The sequence below is a fragment of the Pongo pygmaeus genome, chromosome 20 (assembly GCF_028885625.2).
Source record: "Pongo pygmaeus isolate AG05252 chromosome 20, NHGRI_mPonPyg2-v2.0_pri, whole genome shotgun sequence".
In the NCBI taxonomy this organism is placed as follows: Eukaryota; Metazoa; Chordata; class Mammalia; order Primates; family Hominidae; genus Pongo; species Pongo pygmaeus.
The window spans coordinates 58,834,802-58,853,017 of record NC_072393.2 but is presented as its reverse complement, the minus strand read 5'-3'; the positions used below and the strand labels follow the sequence as shown (position 1 = coordinate 58,853,017).

Genomic DNA, 18,216 nt, shown 5'->3' with positions numbered 1-18,216 from the left:
CACTGTGCCCGCCCAGAAACACCCTTCTGCATGGATTACTTTGTGTGTTGTGTCTCCCTTACTTGAAGGATACACAATTACCATCTTGGCCACAGGACAACAGCAGCACCTACTCTGGGGTTGCAGTTTAGATGCTGAGGTATCCTCAGGGAAGACTGAGGGGCTGGGGCAAGTGTGAGGATGGTACCACATTTCTTCTGGAAATTTCAACTCTAATTGATCTAAACTTCCTGTGTCAATTTGTTTTAGTCAAAATAAGAGGAGAAGGCCTCACTAAGGTCAGAAAAGCCCTACAGACCAGATCCTGGGTCTTCAGCCAGTCCTGAGGCATCCCCATTTTTGTCATCTGTGTTACTGCCTCACTCCAGCTCCCAGGTCTTCCATGCTCTGCACATCACCAGGACCCAGTTTGGTCATTATGGGCAGGGGCTTTGCCACTGGCAGGTGATGTGTTTAGAGGCAGGGTGGGGAGAAGGTCAGGGACCTGAGGGGCATGAAGGACACACTCCTACACAACTAGTTCTGTTCAGAGGAGCTAGAGGCTCCATGACTTCAGGAAAGATTCTTCCAAGGATCAGAGTGCAAACAGCACAGTGAACTGCAGCCCAAGGGCCACCTCCTCCTGCCAGGCCAGTGGTGATGACTCTGTACTGGCTTTTCCTTGCCTGTCACAACATATGAGCATGTGCACACACACCCATACACACAGACACACACACACACTCACACACACACACAGTCACAGGGCAGCTGAGGAGCCAAGGGTCAAGTCAAGATGCCATAATGTAAATGTGGGGCTGGGTGTGGTGGCTCACCCCTGTAATCCCAGCACTTTGGGAGGCCAAGGCTGGTGGATCACTTGAAGTCGGGAGTTTGAGAGCAGCCTGGCCAACATGGTGAAACCTCATCTCTACTAAAAATACAAAAATTAGCTGGGTGTGGTGGCACATGCCTATAATCTCAGCTACTCAAAAGGCTGAGGCAGGAGAATCACTTGAACCTGGAAGGTGGAGGTTGCAGTAATCTGAGGTGGTGCCACTGCACTCCAGCCTAGGCAACAGAGTGAGACTCCATCTAGAAAAGAGAGATGGAGAGAGAGAGAGAAGGTGTCACTCTGTGGCCCAGGTCTGGAGTACAATGGCACAATTCTAGTTTACAGCGGCCTTGAACTCCTGGGCTCAAGTGATCCCCACTTTAGCCTCCCAAAGAGCTAGAAGGATACGCATGTGTCACCACACATAGCTAAGTCTTTTCTTTTTCTTTTTCTTGTTTTTTGAGATGGAGTCTTGCTTTGTTGCCTAGGCTGGAGAGCAGTGGTGCAATCTCAGCTCAGTGCAGTCTCTGACTCCCGGGTTCAAGCAATTCTGCCTCAGCCTCCTGAGTAGCTGGGACTACAAGCATGCACCACCATGCCTGGGTAATTTTTGTGTTTTTAGCAAAGATGGGGTTTCACCATGTTGGCCAGGCTGGTCTCGAACTCCTGACCTTGTGATCTGCCCACCTCAGCCTCCCAAACTGTTGGGATTACAGGCATGAGTCACCACTTCCGGAATTATTTTTTATATTGTATTTTTATTCTGTCCAGGGTGAAGTGCAGTGGGGCAATCATAGCTCACTATAGCCTGGATCTCCTGGCCTCAAGGGATCCTCCCATCTTGGGAGAATACATGGATGGATAAGTCCATGGTTACATAGAAAACACATCATTTGTAATAACTTTTATTTTTTATAATAATTGTAATAATTTTAAGTATTTTTCATTGTTGTCAACTATCACAATAATGGGTTAATAGTAAAACAGGCCAGGCACGGTGGCTCATGCCTGTAATCCCAGCACTTTGGGAGGCTGAAGAGGGTGAATCACGAGGTTGGGAATTCAAGACCAGCCTAGCCAAGATGGTGAAACCTCGTCTCTACAAAAATTAGCTGGGTGTGGTGGCAGGTGCCTGTAATCCCAGCTACTTGGGAGGCTGAGGCAGGAGAATTGCTTAGACCTGGGCAAACGAGGTTGCAGTGAGCTGAGATTGTGCCACTGCACTTCAGCCTGGTTGACAGAGTGAGACTCTGTCTTAAAAGGAAAAATAGTAAGAAGGATTGTACAGTATTATATTCATGCCTGTGTGTGTCCATTCAATGACCTTGTAGGATGCTCCATGTTCTTACCCTTGAACCTATTTCATGTTCTCTCCACTAGATAAACCTGTGTCAGTTTAGTTTTGAAGCAGTATCTGTTACATAGGTGGTTAGATTCAAATCTGAATCCCAGACATCTGGATTCAGGTGCTTGTGTTGACATTTTTAGATATTTGATTTGTGGCAAGTTTCCTAGAGTGTGTGTGATGCAGTTGTCTCCAAGTATGGACATTTCTTCATGGGATAGTATGTTATTTTATGGCTTAAGACATGGGAAGCACTTAGAACAGTGTATGGCACATGGGAAGCATTCAAAAATGTTAGTCATGGCTATTGCTGTGATCATAACAGTTTTTAGTTTTGGACTTTACTCTCTTTTCTATCAAATCTATTGGACTTTGTCCTCTCTTAGACACCACTTGTATTTCAGCTCATGTAGGTAATGAATATCACCTGTTATGTTGAACATACTATCTGTAGAGAAAATTCTGTGTTTGTTTGCTTTTTTTTTTTTTTTTTTGAGACAGTCTCACTCTGTCACCCAGGCTGGAGTGCAGTGGTGTGATCTCAACTCACTGCAGCCTCCATCTCCTGGGCTTGTGATTCTCCTACCTCAGCTTCCTGTGTAGCTGGGATTACAGGTGCCTGCCACCATGCCTGGCTACTTTTTATATTTTTAGTAGAGAAGGGGTTTTACCATGTTGGCCAGGCTGGTTTCCAACTCTTGACCTCAAATTATCTGCCCGGCTTGGCTTCTCAAAGTGTTGGGATTTCAGGCATGAGCCACCACGCTAGGCCCTGTGTTTCCTTTTTATTTGTATATTTTTTACATTGTCCATAAAACTGAGACTTCCACAGTGACTTAAGGGATCTTAAAATATTTCATGGAAAAGTACAATAAAACACCACTGTGGAGAAAAAATATTCAAAAATACCTTAATGTGGGTTTGTCAGAACACAGTCTTTGATCAAATTAGTACTTATTTTCTCTTTTCTCATTTTGTGTGAAGGTGATAACTGACTCCTCCATAATGTTTTGTGGAAATGTGTGTTTCATTTTACGGACATTTTACTTTCAGGGATGTCAATATAGAATTCTCTTTGGAGGAGTGGAAATGCCTGAACCCTGCGCACAGGGCTTTATACAGGGAAGTGATGTGGGAGAACTACAGGTACCTAGAGTCTGTGGGTGATGAAAATGTCCCTGCAGACATGAGAAATCTGCTCTTGTCTATCTTGGCTCTTCCTGGTTATGTATTCTCTTTTGTGATTTTGCCCCATGCCTGCTTTCTTGTTTATTTGTTTTTGAGACAGTTTCCCTCTTGTTGTCCAGGGTGGAGTGCAGTGGTGTGATCTCTTCTTACCACAACCTCTGTCTCCAAGGTTCAAGCAATTCTCCTGCCTCAGCCTCCCAAGTAGCTGGGATTACCAGCATGTGCCACCACGTCTGGCTAATTTTGTATTTTTAGCAGTGACAGGACTTCTCCATGTTGGTCAGTCTCGTCTCAAACTCCCAACCTCAGGTGATCCACCCGCCTCAGCCTCTCAAAGTGCTGGGCTTACAGGTGTGAGCCAATGCACCCAGCCCCCATACATGCTTTTGACGTACATGTCATTGTTTTCTGCAGTGATGACCCTCCTGTCAGTCATGAATATCTTGTTAGGCACTCCCCTATGGAGTGAGTTTGCATAAAAATAGAAAATTTATGAAGAACACTTTGACTATTATGATTGAACATCATCCTGCTCTAGGCAGAGACGCCCTGGAAACCCTGAGCAGAATTGTCACCGTGGACCAGGATGTGAGATAGAAAGCATCACACTGACTGACAAGTGTTTCCAGCTGTCATGCTTTCTTTTTTTTTTTTTGAGATAGAGTCTCCCTCTGTCACCCATGCTGGAGTGCAGTGGTGCAATCTGTGCTCATTGCAACCTCCACCTTCTGGGTTCAAGCAATTCTCCTGCCTCAGCCTCCCTTGTAACAGGGATTATAAGCATGCTCCACCACACCTGGCCAGTTTTTGTATTTTTAGTAGAATCGGAGTTTCACCTTGGTGCCCAAGCTGGTCTTGAACTCCTGACCTCAGGTGATCCACCCACCTTGGCTTCCCAGAGTGCTGGGATTACAGGCATGAGCCACCATGCCTCAGCCATTCTGGTTTTTGAGGAGCATCATAGAAGTTTCTCTCACTGGCACTGTGGCAATGTTCATCCCATAAACTAATGATCATCTTCTCTAAGCAGCAGTCAGTGGTGTTAAAATTCCTCCTACTGAGGATATCATTTGGGCTCATGGTCTTATATGAGGCTCTTGACTGAACTGTTGTTCATTACACATTTTTCATACCGATATGTGTCACTGTTCATTTTTAACAAGAAAACATTTTTTCAATTTGTTGTAGAATCAACCCTGTAACAGATATGGTTTTCATCAATCTTATTAAGGGAGCTTGTGAGGTTGAATGAAATCCCCATATTTTAGTGTTCATTTCTTTTTTTTTTTTTTGAGATGGAGTCTTGCTCTGTCACCCAGGGTGGAGGCAGTTGTGTGATCTCAGCTCACTGCAACCTCTGCCTCCTGGGTTCAAGTGATTCTCCTGCCTCAGCCTCCTGAGTAGCTGGAATTACAGGCATGTACCACCACACCTGGCTTAATTTTTGTATTTTTAGTAGAGACAGGGTTTCATTATGTTGGCCAGGCTGGTCTCGAACTCTTGACCTTAGGTGATCCACCCACCTTGGTCTCCCAAAGTACTGGGATTACAGGCCTGAGCCATGCCCGGTCTACAAAGATATTTTTGATGAAACATTTTTGTTGAGTTGGTGTCTCCATGAGGATATGAGGGCCTGGCATTTGCTAGTCTGTCACCTTCACTTTTCATGTCTCATTTATTCCAGAGACTGTGTTTAAAAGTCCAGGGATATGACATCAGATAATATAGGAACCAGGAAAAGAGACACCCTTGTTTTTACATAAGAAACAAGATTTACCCTCAAGTTTTTTTCTTCTTTTTTCTTTTTTTTTTTGAGATGAAGTCTCGCTCTGTTGCCCAGGCTGGAGTACAATGGCACAATCTCAGCTTGCTGCAACCTCTGTCCCCTGGGTTCAAGCGATTCTCCTGCCTCAGCCTCCCAAGTACCTGGGATTATAGGCATCTGCCATCATGACTGGCTAATTTTTGTATTTTTAGTAAGATGGGGTTTCACCATTTTGACCAGTCTGGTCTTGAACTCTTGATCTTGTGATCTACCTGCCTCAGCCTCCCGAAGTGCTGGGATAACAGGCATGAGCCATTGAGCCTGGCCTTACCCTCTAATTTTCATATGCAAAAATTTTAGTTAGCGCATTATTGTTTTCTTCACTAATTTGACCAATCACATACATAGGCAACAATCTCTGTCTGGGTCTGTTTTCTTTTCTTTTTGTTTTGTTTTGTTTTTTGAGACAGAGTCTCACTCTGTCACCCATGCTGGAGTGAAGTGGCCACATCTCAGCTCACTGCAACCTCCACCTCCAGGGTTCATGCAATTCTCCTGCCTTAGCCTCTTGAGTAGCTGGGATTACAGGCATGCACCACCACGCCTGGCTAATTTTTGTATTGTTAGTAGAGACAGGGTTTCACCATGTTGGTCAGGCTGGTCCTGAACTCCTGACCTCATGATCTGCCTGCATCAGCCTCCCAAAGTGGTGGGATTACAAGCGTGAGCCACTGCAACTGGCCTGAATCTCATTCATTCTTTTCCCTTGCCCATATTGTAGTTTGCAGAGTTAACCATGGGTCAATATTTTACCATTTGCTCAATTAGTTCCACTTTCATCCAAGCTCAAGATTTGGTCTATCCTAGTGGAATTATATTCCCACAGATGTGCATGCACAAAGATCCCTCCCACATGCCCATTACTTCCTGCCTCCACCCTTGCCCTCCTTTCCCGACCTTGCCTCACAGGGTACATTTATCTGGATGCAAATACTGTTGCTTTCCAGCCTATTGATTTGTAATAGTGAACACCCCATTTTCCCCGTGAGCCCCTCCTCTCCAACACTACTCTCCCTGAGTAAGTGAAGACCTTATTCATCCACTGGACAAAATTATAGGAGGCTGCCTAAATCAACATGTGCAGGGCATGATGACTTAGCTCATGATCCATGAGGGATGGCTTTAGCACCACTGTCAGCAGCACAGCTCAGCCCTTGTGTCACCTTTGATATATTTGTTACTGTTCTTGTATTTTCTGTGACTGGCCATTTCCTGTACTGCCTGGGCAGACTATTGTGCTTAAGAACATGTCATGGGATCCTTCAGGCCTAGGATCAAGTCTTGTCCCTCACTTACCGTACATGCAAATTGGGGTGAAGTACATAAACACTGTGGGCCTGGTGTCCTTATTTGAGAAGTAATGTTAATTTGCCTCCAGGTTTTTAAAACAAGTTAATGCTATTAGATGGCTTCAAGTAATGCAAGCTTTATAGTACAGATTCTGAACTTCTTTTGTTTAATAAGATTTGTCAGCCTTTGGTGATGTTGGTGATTAGATGCCCCTTTTCCTGTGTCACTCATTTCACTGTCCTGTCAGAAATAGCTTAGAGTAGCTGGCCATGGTGGCTCATGCCTGTAATCCCAGCACTTTGGAAGCCCAAGGTGGGTAGATCACTTGATGTCAGAAGTTTTAAACCAGCCTGGCCAACAGAGGTTAGCCACTTTTCCCAGCCTGTTTTTGTTTCTTTAACAAAAATTGATAGGGATTCGTGTGGGTATTGTGTTAAATCTAAATCATGTTGGGTTATATAAGCATTTAACGATATTAAGTTTTCCAATCTATCAATATTGGTTGTATCTCTATGTTTTTAATCATTTTGATCAATGTTTTTAGATTTCAAGGTAGAAACTTCTCACATTTTTACATTTATTCCTAAGTATATCTTAGTTTAAATTCTCTAGAAAATGGAAGTGTTTTCTTAATTTCCTTTTAAAATTTTTTATTGTTAATGCATGGAACTTCAACTAATTTTGGTGTAATATTGTATTCTGCAAATCCACTGAATGTTTATTAGTTCCACTTGTATTTTGGTTGAGTCTTTGTGACTTTCTACACAGAGGATCATGTCATCTACAAACAAATAAAATTTTATTTATTTCTTTCTGATTTGGATGAGTTTGATTTCTTTTGCTATTTCATTGCTCTGGCTAGGACAGCCAGTATTGATTGAATAGAAAGGGTGAGAGCATTCTAGCATCATGTGAGATCCTACAGGAAAAGCATTCCATTTTCCCTGATTGGTTATTTCAGCTGTAGTCATTTCATGGATGGTCTTTCATATTGTTGAGGTAAATTTCCTTCTCTATCTATTTTGTTTAGGATTTCTATGATGACTGGATGTTCCTAAGTCTTTGCACATCAGGGCCACAGCCCCTACCTCACAGGAAACAGGTGATCTTTTGAAAGGCTTAAGGCCCAAGAGTTCATTCTGAGGGCTTTTTAACCTGTGGATTTGGTCTCGAGCCATATCAGAGGGTTGTGTCTGTGTGAGTGTGCAAATGTGTGGTGCTTTCCAAGTTCAGTTAACATTGGTAATTTTTTTTTTTTTTTTGAGTCGGAGTCTCACTCTGTCACCCAGGCTGGAGTGCAGTTGTGTGATCTCTGTCTCCAGAAAAAACAAAAAACAAAAAGATAATATTTGCATTGTTATTGGCTCGTTTTTGATTACTTGGGAAAACAGCTTTCAAAAGCTTAAGGTTTTTAAATACACCTAACTTTCTATATTTTTTTCTGATGTTCTGTTTATAGCATTTTTTTTTTTTTTTTTGCGATGGAGTTGCACTCTTGTTGCTTATCCTGGAGTATAGTGGTGTGATCTCAGCTCACTGCAACCTCTGCCTTCTTGGTTTAAGTGATTCTTCTGCCACAGCCTCCCGAGTATCCGAGATTACAGGCAAGCACCATCACCCTTGGCTAATTTTGTATTTTTTTAGAGACAGGTTTATACCATGTTGGTCAGGCTGGTCTTGAACTCTTGACCTCAGGTGATCCACCCGCCTTGGCTCCCAAAGTGCTGGGATTACAGGCATGAGCCACCATGCCCAGCCATTTGTTTAGTTTTTTGAGATGGAGTCCAGCTCTTTCGCGGAGGCTGGAATGCAGTGGTGCAATCTCCACTCACTGCAATCTCTGCTCCCTGGGTTTAAGTGATTCTCATGCCTCAGTCTTCCGAGTAGCTGGGATTACAGGCTCACACCCAGTTTTTTTGGATTTTTGGTAGAGATGGGGCTTATAGGTTTGAGCCACCACACCTGGCCATCCCCATTTTTATATGTACAATTTAATCATTGACTACAGTCATTCTGTTGTGTTATGAAATAATAGGTCTTATTCTATTTTTTGTACCCATTATCATGTTCCATTTATTAATTATTTCTAATTAAAATAAACTTTTTTTGCCAGGCACGGTGGCTCATGTCTGTAATCCCAGCACTTTGGGAGGCCAAGGTGGGTGCATCACCTTATGTCAGGAGTTGGAGACCAGCCTGGCCAACACGGTGAAACCTGTCTCTACTAAAAATACAAAAATTAACCCAGCATGGTGGTGAGCACCAATAATCCCAGCTACTTGGGAGGCTGAGGCAGGAGAATCATTTGAACCCAGGAGGCAGATGTTGCAGTGAGCCAAGACCATGCCATTGTACCCTAGCCTGGGCAACAAGAACCAAACTCAATCTCAGAAATAAATAAGTAACTTAATTAATTTTTAAAACATAAAGATGAGGTATTGCTATGTTGCCTAGGCAGGTCTCCAACTCTTGGGCACTAGCCATCCTCCTGCCTCTGCCTCCCATCATGCTCGGATTACAGGCACGAGCCACCATGCCTGACCACATTATGCTTTTATAACTTGCTAATATTCTAGATATGCTAATTTCCCTTCTAAATGTAATCATATTTTAGCTAATTACTAGTGTTTGATAGATGAATTCTTCCATAACTAGGGATGTGGGAGAAAAACATAGTTCATAGTACATATTAAGTTACAGATATTGTCATAAAATTGTTACATGCAGAAATGAGGTGATTTACATTTTTATTTTTATTTTTATTTTTATTTTTTTTGAGACAGAATCTCACTCTTTTGCTCAGGCTGGAGAGCTGTGGCGAGATCTTGGCTCACTGCAACCTCTGCCTCCTGGATTCAAGAGATTCTCCTGCCTCAATCTCCTGAGTAGCTGAGATTACAGTTTTGTGCCACCGTGCCCGGCTAATTGTTGTATTTTTAGTACAGATGGGGTTTCACCATGTTATCAGGCTAGTCTCAAACTCCTGACCTCAGGGTCATCCACCTGCCTCGACCTCCCAATGTGCTGGGATTACAGGTGTGAGTCAATGTGCCCAGCCAATTTTATAATTTAGTTTTATTTTTTTCAGGGCCCAAGTAAAACAGAATAACTTGACTGCAATGTATTCTTAGTAATATTTCATCATCTTTCTCTATATGAAAATAAATCCTAACATTTAAAGATTGCATATTTTATAGCCTTTTTTATTCACACCTGATAGAACACTCAGGAGAGAATAACAAAGAAAACACCTAAAATAGATTACAATTGGATGGGTATGGTGACTCACCTGTAATCCCAACACTTTGGGAAGCAAAGTTGGGGTGATTGCTTGAGTCTAGGAGTTGAAGGCCAGCCTGAGCATCATAGTGGGACCACCCCTCTACAAAGTACTAAAAAATTAGCCGGGCTTGGTGGTGAGCGCCTGCGGCTCCAGCTAGTTGGGAGGTGTGGTAGGAGGATTGCTTGAGCCCCAGAGGTTAAGGGTGCAATGAGCAGTGTTCCTGCCACTGCATTCCAGCCTGGGTGACAGAACTAGGTCCTGTCTGAAGGAAAAAAAATTACAATTTGAAGATAAAATGTACATTTTCTAATTTTTTTAGAAGGCAAGTAAATTTAATATTCCAATACATTTAGAAATTATTGATGTTAGCATATTATGTTGTCAACAACATTTATCATAAAAGTATTTATATTGCAGGGAAGAACTGTAAAAAAAAATGTTTTTGAGAATGAGGAGTAAGCTCTGATTTTTTTTATCTTGTCCAAATTCCTATGTAGAGTCTGGGGAGTGATGTCTTACAAACCATAAATACTCATTAGATGGGTTTTATTTAGTCCCATATATTCCTGTCTTACTTCCTAGTCTGACTGTGACAAAACGTGATAAAGAAGAAAGTCAAAATATTTGATCTCAAAACATGTTTCTGTGCCATATTTTGAAATGGTCCTTCAAAGCTGTCCTTTGTGAGGGGTTCATGTGCATCTACAAAGAATCTCTGTTAACATAGCGAGAACTTTTTCTTCTAGGTCCTCCCAATCCTGAAGAGATTAAGTAAAAATCTAACACCTTTGGAAGGTCTGAATAAAAAACATTTATCATCTATTATCTCTGAAGGCAGCCAACAGAAGACTCCAAAAGAACCTTGGTCTCCACCATCTTTTAACTTAACCTGAACATTTCCTCTCTGTTGATCCCAGGTATTTAGACAAACTCAATCAATTCTCAATCAGAAAATGTTTAAATTTACTTATAGCCTGGAAGCCCCCACTTTGAGTTGTCCCACCTTTCTGAACAAAATTAATGCATCTTTTAAATGTATTTGATTGATGTCTAATGCCTCCCTAAAATGTCTAATAAGAAGCTGTTCCCCATCACCTTGGATACATGTTCTCAGGACCTCCTGAGAGTTGTGTCACGGGCCATGATTATTCATATTTAGTGCAGAATAAATATTTTAAAATATTTTACAGAGTTTGACTCTTTTCCACGACAAATAAAACTCATTTTAAGTGTGTTATACATAAAGTTTTGGTGCTGCAAAAGAAATAGCTCTCGAATATAAAATTTTCTTTTTTTCTTCTCAGAAAGGCAATTTACTTCTATAGAAGGGTGTGCCTTTACAGAGGGAGCAATGGTGAGCACATACCTGGACAAGGGAGGGGAAGGGGTTATTTCTGATGCACATGGCCCTTGCTGCTGTGTCATTCCCCTATTGGCTAGGGCTAGACCACACAGGCTAATCTAATTCTGATTGGCTAATTTAAAGAGAGTGACAAGGTGAGTGGTTTGGTAGGAAAAATGTTATGGAATGAGGGTGGAGAATGAGTCAGTGGGGAGCAGGTAATTGGAGTGAGTCAGGGTGGGGCAGGTGATCAGAATGAGTCAAGGCAGAGCAGGTGATTGGAATGAGTCAGGGTGGAGCAGGTGATCGAAAAAGGTTGCTTTATGAGGAAGTTAAGTTTAAAAGTAGAAGGCAAAGAATTGAACATACTGACTTATTGATTCTTTTAAAAGAAATTTAGAACTCATATCTAACATTCCCTTCTCTTGCATTTTACTTAAGCTCTTTCTCTTCAAACTTCTTTAACATGTCTTGGCTTAGTTGTTCTGTTTGATTTTCCAAAATAAGAATAAACTTCTTTGGATAAGGTGGAGGATAGTTAAGGGAGATTTTAGTTAAGTGCTATTTTTATGAACCTCTGCACCAATCCACGGATGCATGGTGTGACACAGCACCCAACAAGAATAAGTACACCCATTGCATCTGTGAGGGAAGTAAGAATTGAGGCTACTATTCTTTTCCATTTACCGAACCACTTTTCTAGCCATCCTAAAAAGGGGTCGTTTACCCCGAGTTGTTTGCTAACTTATTGGACAGAGCAGTCAGACCTTGCAATGTCTTTGTTTTACTATCAATGGGGGCAGTGTTGTTTGGGATGAAGGTACAACACTGAGTTTTAATTATGATGCAAACTCTTCCTTTTTATGCTAATATCATGTCTAAGGCTATCCCATTTTCCCAAGACATCTGGCTGGTAACCCCTAATTGCTCAGCTATTCCTTTAACAGCATCTCTAGTGTAGTTAATAGATTGCTGTTGGTTGTAATAGATTAGTTTATCCAATTTACATTTTATTGTCACCCACCAAAACATTGACTCAAATCCTGCAGCTATTTGATTTTGGGCTTTAAATTGATCTGGTATTCCCCATGGGACTCTAATTGTGTCTAAATAGATGTGAGAGTCAAAAGACCCATAAGGGACTTCTTTTGCTTCATGGTGTCTTATTTTTCCTTTCTCTGGTTGATAAAATGCCACGGTGAAAGGGATAGCCAACTGGACTAAAGCATAAGTGCCACTTCAGTTACTCGGCAGAGTGTCCAGTAAAGGTCCACCTTAACACCACTATGCATCTACTCAGGGATGAATAAGGGGTGACTGATTGGGAAGCTTTTGAAAATTTTTAAGCTCTCTGCATCCCTTCAGGTCCCCAAGGAACGTTAAGTTTCCTCCCTGTCATGAGGGACATGAAGTGAACTTAGTGTTGGGAGTCGGAAGCTGGGTGGCCCTGGAGGGCTGACCCACAGGATGTCAAACTTTGGAATATAGCAGACAGAGAGAGCTTGGCATAACTTGTTACCCCAGGCTGTAGAATCCTGGAAAAGAGCTAGCACCCAGCCCACACCTGGTCTACTGGAGGACAGCCCTCGTAGAAAGGGGACAATCTGGGCCTCTGGCCTGCCATGCGCACAAGCATAACAATTGACTATGTTTAACATGCTGAGGGAATATTTAATCCATTTTAGCCAGGCATTTACATATTTATACCCTGTTTCAATGGCTATGGTTTGCCTTAGGTCTCCTATTTCTACTACTGAGAACTTGCTTTTGTCATTTGGCATGAGGCATGTCATAGTTTGATTTCATAGATTTGGAAAAGGGGCAGCTGTAGGAGGAAGAGAGAAGGAGAAAAAAGCACACCTTAAAGAAGCCTATAGGATCCTTTCCAGTGACTTCTGCTCCTAAACCATAGAAATGCTCTAAAGTTGGGTTAGAGTTGCTAGTGGTAGGAATAGTAATGGATATAAGCACTGGGAAAGGAAAGGAAAGGAAAGGAAAAGATAGATAGACTAAGCTTTCCTTAGCTTTAATTTGGTAGGGCTTGATCCAGGAACAATGGCCCATGATTCTGATGATAATGGGCACTTGCTTGACTCGGGTGTGATGTGTGCCTCCCTTTCTGCTGTGCAAACAGCAGTCTCAGTGGTTAGCAGCACAAGATAGGGTCCTTCCTCGGCTGGCTCGAGTTTCCATTCTTTCCACCCTTTGATGAGAACGTCATCCCCAGGCCGATACTGATGTACTGGAAACTCCGGAGGTGGCACCTGTGCTAAAAGACCTCTTGTTTTAAAGGAAGAGAAGGTGGAGGATAAACCAAGTATATAATTTCTAAGAAATTGATCATTTGTTTTAAATGTGGGGACATCAGTAGTGGACTTTATAATCCTTGGTGCCTTCTTGCTGATAAATTTTCTTTAGCACCTATTTTTATTAGTTTTTAGACCAAAGAAATCCAAATACCATTTTATATTTAACAACACTTCATGTATGATTTTTATACCAGATAAGCTAAATTTCACCTTTATATTAGTGTTTTATTAATGTTAAACTTAATTTTAATAAAACCTTCTAGACATATTTATCCAATGTTAATGTCTGACCGTAAGATTTTTATAGACTCTTTCTAACCTTTTATAATTTTTGTTAAAGAGCATGTTAGTGCTTTAAGAAAAACCAGTTGTGCTTTTATTTTAATATCCAGTTCACAGAAAAACTGGATATTACCCCTTTAACTTTTGCCAGTATGTTTACACACAGAATTTCCTTTACAATTAACATTTCAAAACTTGCTTAAACCTTTAAAACACATTTTTTAACCTTTTAATGTAGGTAAAAATCCACATTCTTATGCCTCCTTATAATCCTTTTACCAAAAGTATATTTTACTTTTCTTACACATCTTGCACATAAACTGTTTCTTCAATAGTTTTACATTCAGAAGGACTAATTACTTTTAAATTACACGACATTTCTTGCATAAATTCCCTCTTATAACTTTCATGTGCATCCGTGTGAAGAGACCACCAAACATTCTTTGTGTGAGCAACATGGCTGTTTATTTCACCTGGGTGCAGGCGGGCTGAGTCCAAAAAGAGAGTCAGCGAAGGGAGATAGGGGTGGGGCCGTTTTATAGGATTTGGGAAGGTAATGGAAAATTACAGTCAAAGGGGGTTGTTCTCTGGTGGGCAGTGGTGGATCTCACAAAGTACATTCTCAAGGGTGGGGAGAATTACAAAGAACCTTCTCAAGGGTGGGGGAGACTATGAAGTACCTTCTTAAGGGTGGGGGAGATTACAAAGTACATTGATCAGTTAGGGTGGGGCAGGAACAAATCACAATGGTGGAATGTCATCAGTTAAGGCTGTTTTTATTTCTTTTGTGGATCTTCAGTTACTTTAGGCCATCTGGATGTATATGTGCAAGTCACAGGGGATGCGATGGCCTGGCTTGGGCTCAGAGGCCTGACATTCCTGCCTTCTTATATTAATAAGACAAATAAAGCAAAATAGTGTTGAAGTGTTGGGGTGGCGAAAATTTTTGGGGGGCGGTATGGAGAGAGAATGGGCGATGTTTCTCAGGGCTGCTTCAAGCAGGATTAGGGGTGGCATGGGAACCTAGAGTGGGAGAGATTAAGCTGAAGGGAGGTCTTTTGGTAAGGGGTGATATTGTGGGGATGTTAGAAGAAACATTTGTCATATAGAATGATTGGTGATGGCCTGGATATGGTTTTGCATGAATTGAGAAGCTAAACGGAAGATACAAGGTCTGAATAAAAGGAGGAGAAAAATGGATATTAAAGGACTAAGAATTGGGAGGACCCAGGACATCCAATTAGAGAGTGCCCAAGGAGGTTCAGCGTAATTACTTGCTTGGCTGGCAAGTTTTTGGGCTCTATCCTTCAGCTTTTTTATGTTGTCATACACCAGGCCAGATTGATTTAGATAAAAACAACACTCCTTATTTAAGAATATGCAGAGTCCTCCTTTTTCAGCAGTGAGTAAGTCAAGGCCTCGGCGGTTTTGGAGGACAACTGCAGCTAAAGGGTCAACTTGGGCCTGGAGGACTGATAAAGTTTGTGATATGTCTGTGATGCTAGCAGAGAAGTCATTAGAGAGGCTACAGAAGGTCGTGACAGAGGTTGAAATGCCTGCTATTCCAGTACCGAGAGCAATAGTGGAGGCAGAAAGTCCTAAACCAACCAGCAAGGCAATTAGTGGAATAACTCTTTTTTGTCACGTCGGTGTCATGAGGAGAACAGGGAGCTCTTCGGTCCCATTTGTAAATTGAATTTTGGGGGTAAGGAAAACTAGTGTGCATGTGCCTGTCCAATTAGCAGGTAGACCTATGTAGGTAGAGGATCCACAGAGGAAGAAGAGACCTTGTGCGAGGCAAAACTGGAGATGTAAAGTAAAAAGATGAGAAGGAGTGCTGAAAGGGGTGTCTTGGACCCAGAATCCTAGGGATCCAGCTAGGGCAGCAGCTGTCAGAGGTTGTAATGGGGACTGATGGGGTAACTGCGTAGAGGGTGAGGTTTGATTTTCATGGTGTATGAGAAAACATTGAGTATCTACGAGCAACCTTTCACTGTTATTTTTGGGGCTGGGTATAAGTAAACAAGAAGAGGGCCTGGGAGGAGAGTCTGATTAGCAAGGGGAAGTTAGCTAAGGATGGAGTGAAATACAGGGCAAGTGTCTTCCTAAGCAATAATTACTGCTAATGTTTTTAAGTTTGTCAGTATTGATAGAGGGCTTATCTGTAATATGGAGCTGGAAGGCTCCAATTGTTTCAGTGATGTGTGTGTAGTTGGACTTCAGAGGTGAAGAGTAAAGGAACATCGAGAAGGTGAAAGGTTACCTAGGGGAATTCCAGTGGGTCTTTGCCGAGAGATACATAAAGGAGCGGCCACAGGAATAGTAGTTTGTGTTGTGAGAGGTCCAAATATGGGGAGAGTAGAGTTGATATAAGGAGAAAGGTTTTTTAAACAAGTGCGAAGGAGGGCAGCAGCTTGCTGATGTGAAATGTCTGGGGAAGTCTTGCTGGACCTGTCTAGAAAGTAAATGAGTTCTTCACGAGGGTAAAGGTGAGGGCTGTTAAAGGAAGTCCAGAGGTGTAGGGAGACATGAGGTGTTGCCCTGTCTGTCTGTAAGGTGGGGACAGCTGTGTAGGCACTGGAAGAAAGGGAAATGCAAAGCCAGCAGTTGTTCACTAAGGAGGGATTAGAAGTGGCTAGGAGAGAATGGGTAAGGTTGATAGTGTGGTGGAGATAGCTGGGGAGAGGTAAAGGGTGACATAAGAATGGGAATGAGAATAAGAGTGAGTATAAAAGTAAAGAATAGAACTTCATCAGGTTGCAAGTATTGGAGGGTGCCTTGCCAGCAAATGTCATCTATCCACTCTAAGAGGGAGTTAAGAGTGGCAGTTTGGGGATAGCAACAAGAGATATCAGCTGTGATGGCTTGAAGAAACAGTGTAAACTGGTGGTGTAAACAAGAGTAGGGCATTTATAAGTAGTTGAGAATGGAGAATAGGAGTATGACTAGGCAAAAGATAGTAGGGATGACAAGTTTTTTTTGGAGTACAGTCTAAGTTGGTCTGGTGTTGAATGAGACTGGGGCCTAATAAAAAGGAGAGTCTATACAGGAGCTTAAATGGGCTGTACCTTGTAGCATTCTGAGGACAGGCCTGAATTCTGAGAAGCAAAAGTGGTAAAAGTATTGTCCAGACCTTTTTAAGTTGGTGGCTGAGCTTGGTGAGATGTGTTTTTAAAAGACCTTTAGTCCGTTCTACTTTTCTTGAAGACAGAGGACTGTAAGGGATATAAAGGTTTCACTGAATACTAAGAGCCTGAAAAACTGCTTGGCCGATTTGACTAATAAAGGCTGGTCTGTTATCAGACTGTATAGAGGTGGGAAGGCTAAACTGAGGAATTATGTCTGACAGAAGGGAAGAAATGACTGTGGTGGCCTTCTCAGACCCTGTAGGAAAGGCCTTTACTTATTCAGTGAAAGTGTCTATTTAGACTAAGAGGTATTTTAGTTTCCTGACTCGGGGCATGTTGAGTAAAGCTAATTTGCCAGTCCTGGCTGGGGGCAAATCCTCGAGCTTGATGTGTAGGGAAGGGAGGGGGCCTGAATAATCCCTGAGGAGTAGTAGAATAGCAGATGGAACACTGAGAAGTTATTTCCTTGAGGATAGATTTCCATGATGGAAAGGAAATGAGAGGTTCTGAGAGGTGGGCTAGTGGCTTGTACTATAGCATAGCCTGCCTTTGCTGGTGTGTGGTGATTAGGCCTGGTGGAACCACCATCAATAAATCAAGCGTGATCAGGATGAGGAACAGGAAAGAAGGAAATATGGGGAAATGGGGTGAATATCAGGTGGATCAGAGAGATACAGTCATGGGGGTCAGGTGTGGTATCAGGAATAATGTGGGAGGCAGGATTGAAGTCCGGGCCAGGAACAATGGTAATTGTGGGACTTAACAAAGAGTGAGTACAGCTGAAGGAGCCAGGGAGCAGAAAGTATATGCGTCAGTTATGAGGAAGAAAATAGATTTTGGAAGTTATGAGAAATGTAGAGAGTGAGTTGAGCATAGTTTGTGATTTTTAGGGCCTCTAAAAGTATTAAAGCAGCGGCAGCCACTGCATGCAGACATGAGGGCTAGGCTAAAACAGTAAGGTCAAGTTGTTTGGACAGAAAGGCTACAATAACTTTTCTTTTTTCACAACTTTGACAGACAATTCTTCAACATGCCTCAACTTTCTGACTTGTTGCAAATATCCCTTTCTTTAAACCACCAGTTAATTTATTTTAGGACAAGAATTTACCATATAACATTCTTTTTACATAAATTCTCCTTCCTCCTTTTGTTTTTTTCAAAGATGATAACCATTCTTTTCCAAAGTGAACTTCCTTCGTGTCTGTGAACTAGACTGCCCAAGGCCACGAGATTAGAAGTTAGGATAATACATGTTACACTGGTAACCTTTAGCAAACTTTACTTTTGTTGAAAATATTATAAGTTTGGGATTTCAATTCTTTGCTATTAATAAGACCTCGTTCAGTCCATATTAACTTAGAATTGGTATAGATGGCTCCTTCCTGATTCTGTAAGTACTTTAAGGTTTGG

The 18,216-nt window shown here is 42.0% G+C and overlaps 1 protein-coding gene across 3 annotated transcripts in view; it reads left to right on the top strand.

Moving 5' to 3' along the window:
• The window catches only part of LOC129019438 (zinc finger protein 813), a 40,527-nt gene that overhangs the window by 6,187 nt on the left and 16,124 nt on the right, over nucleotides 1-18,216 (top strand). Inside the window, exons 2-3 of one of the 3 annotated variants that reach the window (XM_063658345.1) lie at nucleotides 7,493-7,564; nucleotides 10,492-10,662. The exons of the other annotated variants lie outside the window; for them this stretch is intronic. The gene's annotated coding sequence lies outside the window, so the exon portion shown is untranslated. The remainder of the gene's footprint in view (nucleotides 1-7,492; nucleotides 7,565-10,491; nucleotides 10,663-18,216) is intronic. 3 annotated transcript variants of the gene reach the window in all.